Source organism: Rhinichthys klamathensis, unplaced genomic scaffold (assembly GCF_029890125.1).
Source record: "Rhinichthys klamathensis goyatoka isolate OS25496 unplaced genomic scaffold, OSU_Roscu_1.1 h1tg000121l_1, whole genome shotgun sequence".
Taxonomy (NCBI): Eukaryota; Metazoa; Chordata; class Actinopteri; order Cypriniformes; family Leuciscidae; genus Rhinichthys; species Rhinichthys klamathensis.
Window position 1 is genome coordinate 6,204,509 of NW_026606658.1, and position 7,992 is coordinate 6,212,500.

Below are 7,992 nucleotides of genomic sequence, written 5' to 3' on the forward strand. Positions count from 1 at the left end.
TTTTATGTTTTTGAAAGCCTCTTATGCTCACCACGGCTGCATTTATTTGATAATAATTAAAATAAATAAATAAAATAATTTAAAATGAAAACCAGTTATTTTCAATTATAATAATATTTTACTAGAATTCTTTTTATGAATTTGTGCATTAAATAAATGCATCCTTGGTGAATATAAGACTTCTATCAAAAACAAACAAAAAAATCATTCCAAACTTTTGTAATGTTTAAAACAATTTATGATCCTTTTTTTTGTGTGTGAAAATTAACTTTTTTTCTGTAATGCCTCATCTTCATTTACCTGATGTCTCATTCAAAAAAACATTTTTTAATGCTTTTTATGTATTTTATGCTCCATATACTGTCATGTGAAGAAAATTCTAACTTGGTTAGATAACACTTTCAATCTCTCTTTCTCACTGTACTATGTGATTCCTCTAATGCTATGGGGGTGTCATAAGCATTTGGAGGGCTATATAAAAACAAATGAGCCTGAAATGGCCCAGCCCTAGAGAGGATTTAACCACATTAAATGAAGTGCTTAAAACACAACTTCAAAGCCACTCATCAGGCAGTCATTGAAACCAGGCACTTCAGAATACAATGTGACTGATTGTGACATGAGGTGAATCACCTCTTATTTCTGAGTTATTAAGCTAATGGTTGCTGTAATGAATGATACTAATCTGTGATCTTTACATTGTGACAGCGGGTCAAGTTCACTGTACAGAGTGCCTGTGAGACGTGATTATAATATTCTTTTCAAAGGCATACTGTCACATAAATCATATATCAGCTGTCCAGTGGCTTGCCTCTAGACTGGATTTTTAAATCAATATTGACATACTCTTGGCAAATTACCTGAAGAAATAATTGTCTAGTGCACATAATCTCTCAAAAGGCTATTATATTTTGTATCAGTGGTAGTGTACTTGTGTGTGTGTGTGTATTCATATGCATAGATTAATTAATCTATTAATCTAATTAATCACAAATTAATTGCACACCAAATTTAGCTGAGAGATTAGCCTACCCCTAAAAGATAAAGTCATTATTGTGTAAAATGAGAAAAGCATCAAATAGACATTACAAAAAGTAGCTTTAGAAAGAACTTGATTTGATTCAACATACAATTTATTACACAAACTTTTAGGCTACAGTGACCATGATCTTATTTTTTTTTCAGAGGCTACATCTGAATTGGTATTTATATATATTTACAGACAAAAACAGGTTGGTTACCAACATTCTTCAAAATATATTTTTATGTTCCACAAAAGAAAGAAAGTCATACAGGATTGAAACATCATGAGGGTAAGTAAATGTAAATAAACATAATTTAGATTTTTGGGCAAACTATTCCCAAAACATGAAAGTATTTTTTTGGAATGACATGAAACTCTAAATAAGAAACTAAAACTGCCAGTAGGTGACGGTAAATGTCTAAATGAGTAAGTAATTGATGCTGAATTTGGAAATTTAGAAATTTGGGATTTAGAGGAACTTTCTTGCTAAGAGTTTCCAGGAACCATCATCTTTTACTCTCTAACATGCCTGAGATTGCTTTCTTTCCATGGATAACGCCAAGTTTTCATTTGAATTTAATGGGCACAGATCAATTTCTTTGTTTGATTTTTATTTTGTAAACTTGTATTTTTCTGAATGATAGCGTAGCCCAGCTAAACCCCAGAGCGTTTGGATCGTTCCCCTCCCTGCTTCTCATCGGAAATAAATGGCCTGGGCCGTTTCATCTTTGAGATCTGAGATTTTATAACGATTATCTTCTCCAACTGCTCTAGCAAATCACTCTCCCTCTTGCCATATGGAAATTAGGGTGCTTTGCCAGAAATAAGATTGCAAACCTGGTCATCAGGAAATTTACAAAGACATACAATCAGCTCCCATCACTGTCAGGGAGACACGCCTGGGCTCCATAGCTGACGTGACTCAGGTTAGCCCTCGGCATGAGCTCCAAAAGAACGCCTTTGGTGGAATAATGGAATTCAGGGAAATACAATAAAGCCGGGGAGCATGCCTGCGATCTCTCGCTTTCTCTCTGTGCCCCCTCTCTTCTGCCCACACAACACATTATCGTTTATTTCTTCAGTGCTTTCCTCTTTTTTTCCCCCCCCCCCCCGTCATAATGTAGTCACCTACATATAATTCTGAACACAGATGACTGTCTTTCTCCTCTATAACACAAAAGAAGATATTTTGAAAAATATATGTCATTGAAAAACATCCAATATGACTTCTTACAATGATAGTCAATTTAGTCCAGTGTTGTTTTAATCACCATTGACTTTAATTTTGTTGACAAAAACATTCTTCAAAACATCTACTTTAATATTTCACTCACGAAAAAAGAAAGTCATACAGTTTGGAACAACATGAGTTTGAGTAAATGATGCCAGAATTTTCATTTGTGGGTGAACTAATAATTGAAGTACCTAATTGCAGCATTAGGATGCTCGTGTGTGTTGTTATGCAAGCTTTAGTTGAGCAGAGAGTGTAGGTAAGTTTCTGGGGCAGAAAATGAGTAGTATATAATGTTTAAGAGGAGAGTCATGCATGAAGTACTGTGATGTTAGCAGAGCTCTGTGTGTTTAACAGTACAGATTTAATTGCCATAACCTTATTTATATCTCTCCTGTTTTTTCATTTTACTACTCCCTGTCAGCGTGTTTGTGGATGATGAGATTCTAATGCATGGTTTGAACTACGTCTCTTATACAGTACAGTATGATCTGTTCTGGCTTAATTTTTAGCTCACTGGTAAAGTGAGCATGTTGTTCTTTTTAACAGCTGTGATAAAAAGGGAATAACTCTGGAATTCCATTTGCCTTGGATTCAAATAATGACACTGGTGGTTTATTGCTTACAAGAGGCATGATGCAATGAGTGAAAAAAAAACTGTAGTTTTTGTATGTACAGTCAAATGTACCTTATAGACAAAGTCCGTAGAAACCATAGAAGGTCTGTTGTCGTTAACCTTCATATAATTCCAGAAGTATATGACTTTTTTTTTTCCATGGATATGTGTTGACGAATGTCTACATTTACACTTGGCATTAACATGCATTCTGTATCCAGATGTTGTCCACATACATGCATTAAATTGGTAGAATAAATACCATATTTGTGATTGATTGTACATGAATAAATCACAAAAAAATCCTGTGCTAGATATGGGCGCTGCCATTGATAAAGTCTAAAGGAAAGTTGTTTTACGCTACCAGACCATTTGAAGCTTCTACCTTTCGAACTCTCCCCTGGTAAAGGCCTATTACAGACCTAATTGAAATATTGTGCGGGAAACAGAAAGCCAATTATTTATTCAGATACAGAGGCCACTTGATGTGAACAAAGGTAATTGCGCCGTTTCCTGATTGGCTGATGATACGATCTGTTTGATCGCATGTTAATGGCAAGTGCAAACCCAGCCTGAGCAGTTCTCAAACAACTGAATGGTGACCAAGTGCTAAAAAGCACCTTAAAACAAGTCCATAAACAACGCATGAGCTATTTCACCAAAACGTCTGAAGACTTACCATTATTTTAGATTTGTGTTGGCTGATTCATAACAGACAGAAACCAACAGCAACATTTACCAAATTACAGTACATCACATCTTTGACATTCCTGATCGACAAAACACACTAATCTACAAAACCTGACTAACGTGTCTTTTGGCACACATTTTTAGTGTCTTTTTAGCCTTATGACATAAAATTTAAGTCGTTACCCACCAAAAATCTTCTCTTTCATTGTATATCTCACTTGCACATGTTCAAATACGTTGAGTCAAAACGAGTCTTATGAACCACTTTTATATGTTCATGGTGCTTTTTGTTGGGATTTGACCTTTAAAGCTTCTGGTCACCATTTACTTTCATTGTATGCAAAATTGCAGCATTAACATTCTGCTTAAAGTCCCACTCCGATCATATTATGAGCTATTTTTAAACATTCCCAGTGGTCTTTAAATTATGATTATGCCATTTTTAGCCAAAATCCCAAAACCTGTGCCGTTTTCTGGGACTTCGCTTCAGCAGAGCGGCAGTAGCTCATTAGCAATTCGCCTCTGCGTTGTGGGCGGAGCCGTTGGCACGGAGACGACCCTCCCCCTGCCCGTTGCTGAGAGCTCTGTCTCTCCCGCTAGCTTACACCCCCAATACCGGTGGGGCAACAGTATTATATACACGTTAATTAGTATTATCCGAAGTTAATCAAAGTTATTACCGATCATCGATCATTATTTCACTCCAAGACGTCGCGTGTGGAGAGAGACGCCCAGTGGAGTTACTACGTCACAACTCCAGTCGATTTTAGCCGGCATTTTAGCGTCTGCTACTGATTCACAGCCATTTGAATGTAGAAATACTCAGAAATACAACTTTGAGCTTATTTTTCTCAAGGTATGTCCTCTAACATCAGAAAAATGCCACAAGAACATGTTAACGCCTAGAAAAACATTATTTTCATCGGAGTGGGTCTTTAAAGGTCACATTTACCGAAAAATTGCGGATGAAATTCAGCCATTTCAATAGGAATCCGCATTCCAGGAGGTCGAAAAAGTTCCACATTCAGATTTTGCTCATGTTCAAGTTGGTCACGCGAACTGCCACTCTAACCGATAGAAAGCTGTCTGCTTTGAATGTGGCTTGTGTGGGAGCAGTGCTTCAGACATAGCTACACTACTGACAATGGACCACAAAATATTGCTGAAATATCGCTAATGTGACCAAACTCTAATATGTTTGATGGAAGAAAGAAAATAACACAGAATGAAACTAAGTAAATTATGATAGAATTTTAATTTTAGAGTGAACTACATCTTTAAATGTTTAGTGAAAGCAGCATATATCACCAACAGATATCAGAGTCTACATATGCATTATTGTGTTGATTTATGGTAGTGTGATGATTGGTGTTTTCCTGCTGCATTGTACACGTCTCTTCACTTTCCTTAGACTCCATGATGTCATCGGCATAGCAACTGCTCTCTGCACACATGAATTAGATGAATTAGTAAGAAGAACACAGAAGATATTTTTGTTTACCCTCAGTGAATATATGTTGCAGCTTCCTCCTCTCTTTGTGTGTGTGTTTGTGGGGGTGGACGGATAGTCTGAAGAAGTTCTGGATTTAAAGAATTGTTTTTTTTTTTTTTTTCCAAGGAAAGGCCATCAGTTGCACTAGAATAACCTTCTCACAGCACAGACAATACACCACTCAGCTATTTGTGCAACAAAGAGGATACCATGAGAAGATTTTTTCAGTGGCAAAAGATCACCGCACAAGCACAAACACCCTCGCTTCCACACGCGCGGATGAGACTGACTCTTTCTGCAAGCTATTTTTGAATGCTTCCCCAGAAATATGAAAGAGAAGGATGACATGTATTAACCCTCTGGGGACCAGAAACGCGCCCGCGCGTTTTGCCGTTTTTTTTTCACATAGCAGAAAAATAGACTTAAAATACTCTGTTGATTTTGATCGTACATATAAGTGTTATACATCAATCGATCCTGTTAATTGTCTATTATTTTTCTGTATACTCACAATAAAAACAAAGTTTTGTGCTTTTTGTCAAATAAAGAAAAATAAACATGATGCGAGTTTTGCGTTCTCTCTGTCAGTGCAGTCCATTCTGAAACACGTCCGAAAAATTAACTCTAACTCTGCAAATACTTGTCATACAGGCACGAGAGGTTTTTCTTTATGAAGCTTGAATTCTCTTCTTTTTAATGATGTAATTTATATAAAAAACAAATATTCTCAGTTTATGTAATCTGTATGAAAAGAGAGTGCTGTCAGATTTTTTTTCCCCAGCTCATTACACTTCATTACGCGTTAATCTGACACGCCCACGGAGGACGCGCGCTATTCAAACGCAAATGTCGAGGCAAGCCATGACAATGCCCACATCAGCCGTTCCACCGCGGCGGTAAAATGTGGGGTGTATTTGCTGCCTTTTACCGCCAAGAGGCGCTACAATCATAGACTCTGAAAAGTGTTTGTTTATTCTCTCTAATGCGTAATCTGCTGCCGCACCGCGGCTGATTCAGAGCGTTTGAAAGCTGGTAGCAGATGAATTCAACAAGTGAAACGTAGTTAAAATAATTCATAATCACAATACTGAAATTAGGCTACTGAAATGAAATTGAATAAATAATGAAAAAGTAAAACATTGCAATAAAAACAGTCACAGACGTATAGACGATAGCTCAGTGGTTAACGCAACAACACGAGCTTCGAGGAGCTTCAATCGACTCGGATCGAATCTCAATGTAGCATACATGTTGTTAACCGATGTTGCCCTACAGCGTTTATGTTTAACCTTCTTGATGCTTAAATAGCTAACTGTTTATAACTGTTTACTTATTTAAAGTCAAGAGTTTTGTTTAATTATTATTACAACATAAATTTGCTACATTCCTGGAACCGCAGCCGCTGCACAAAGGACAAAAACTGATGAAGGAAGATTGTCAGCCGATTGCATCAGAAAATGAAAATGAAGAAGCTCGTCTTTAGTCTGCTAAATTATTGTGTAATGTAAAAGAACACTAAAATTACTTAAGTTTGAAACCAAGTTCGAACATTTCAAGGTTTAAATAAAGTGTCGGGACAGTTTTTTTTATTTAAAACAGGGTTGCATCGGGTTTAGAGTTTATTTCTTTTGCGATGCAAAATAAGAAACACTAGGCTAATCTTATTCTTGCGACATTTTAAATTTGTATTGCCAAAGAAATGACAGCTATATTAAACAATTAAAACAGTAGGCCTACAAAACGAAAATTGTCCAAAGCAACATAATTAAATTAAAACATGCGTTTTTCTTTGCCTCTCTCGCGCTGAATCTCTTTTTAACAAGTTTATTTAGTCTCCCTCGCTCTCCATATGAAAGAGGAACATTAACACCTATGCCTATTGTCCTGCGCGCTCGATACAGCACTGAACTGTCCCTCCAACCCCCCACCGGCTATTGGAGTCTGAGGCTGATTTAACACAAAGAGAAGTCACAATTCACACTTAAATCGCTATTCTAGACAGTGTTGATAATGAAGGAATTAAATGATTTAAGTTACATGTAGCCTAGTGATATTTCTGTCATAAAAGCTTATTACTAAATATTTAATTATTTCAGTAATTGATGAAATAAAACTGGTTTGGGCCAGCTTTTTCCAAGCAAAACTAAATATAATCTGAAAAAACGCATGTTAATTTGTTTTCATGAACAAAATGTTCAACTCAATATTAAAGTCTACAGGGATCTTTGGATCCTTTCAACCAGGCATGCAATTTGTGAATTAAGTTTTTTTATTTTTATTTTTTATTCAAATAAATATCGAACCACGGTGCTTCGTGGTAATGCTGCTAAATTAAATAACATGTATTGAATAATTATGAACTTAAATGAAACAATATCGCAACATTTCGACAAATGCATTATTTGATCTGTTTTTACATTTTAATTCAGGGCGATTTAGCCTGCTACATTTAATTAGAGCGAGATTTTCACCCTTGTCTTGTCATTTTCTCATTGGGAAGCGCTTACAGGCTACATGTTTGAGTACATCCTCTGTACCTCTCGTTTTCATATGGATTACATAATCAGATAACATTTATTAGCCAGAATATTTAGACATTTAAAGGCTTTAGACAGAGCCGATTTCTTATAGTGACTGAGCTGAAGTGGCTTTCGGTTCATTTTTGTGACGCGCAGTTCCCGGAGACAGAGACGACAGATAAACTGTTTTTGTCGTTAGCAAAAGTTCGAATAAAACCCGACTTTAGAAAAATGCATAGGGCCACTCGGCGTGGTCTGCCAAAACACTTAATTATAAACTTCAATATTTCATTCAAAATAATCTCAAAACGCTTTGTGAAATTTTGAAAAGCCGTGCATGCATTAAGGCCACTTGAACTAATGAACAACTGAAACGCTGGTTTTGATTTTATTGTTTGTCGTTGTTTAAACGTGCTTGTT

General features: G+C 36.3%; 1 protein-coding gene across 9 annotated transcripts in view; it reads left to right on the plus strand.

Moving 5' to 3' along the window:
• The window catches only part of cacna1g (calcium channel, voltage-dependent, T type, alpha 1G subunit), a 254,008-nt gene that overhangs the window by 107,778 nt on the left and 138,238 nt on the right, over positions 1 to 7,992 (plus strand). The gene's annotated exons all lie outside the window — the stretch shown is intronic.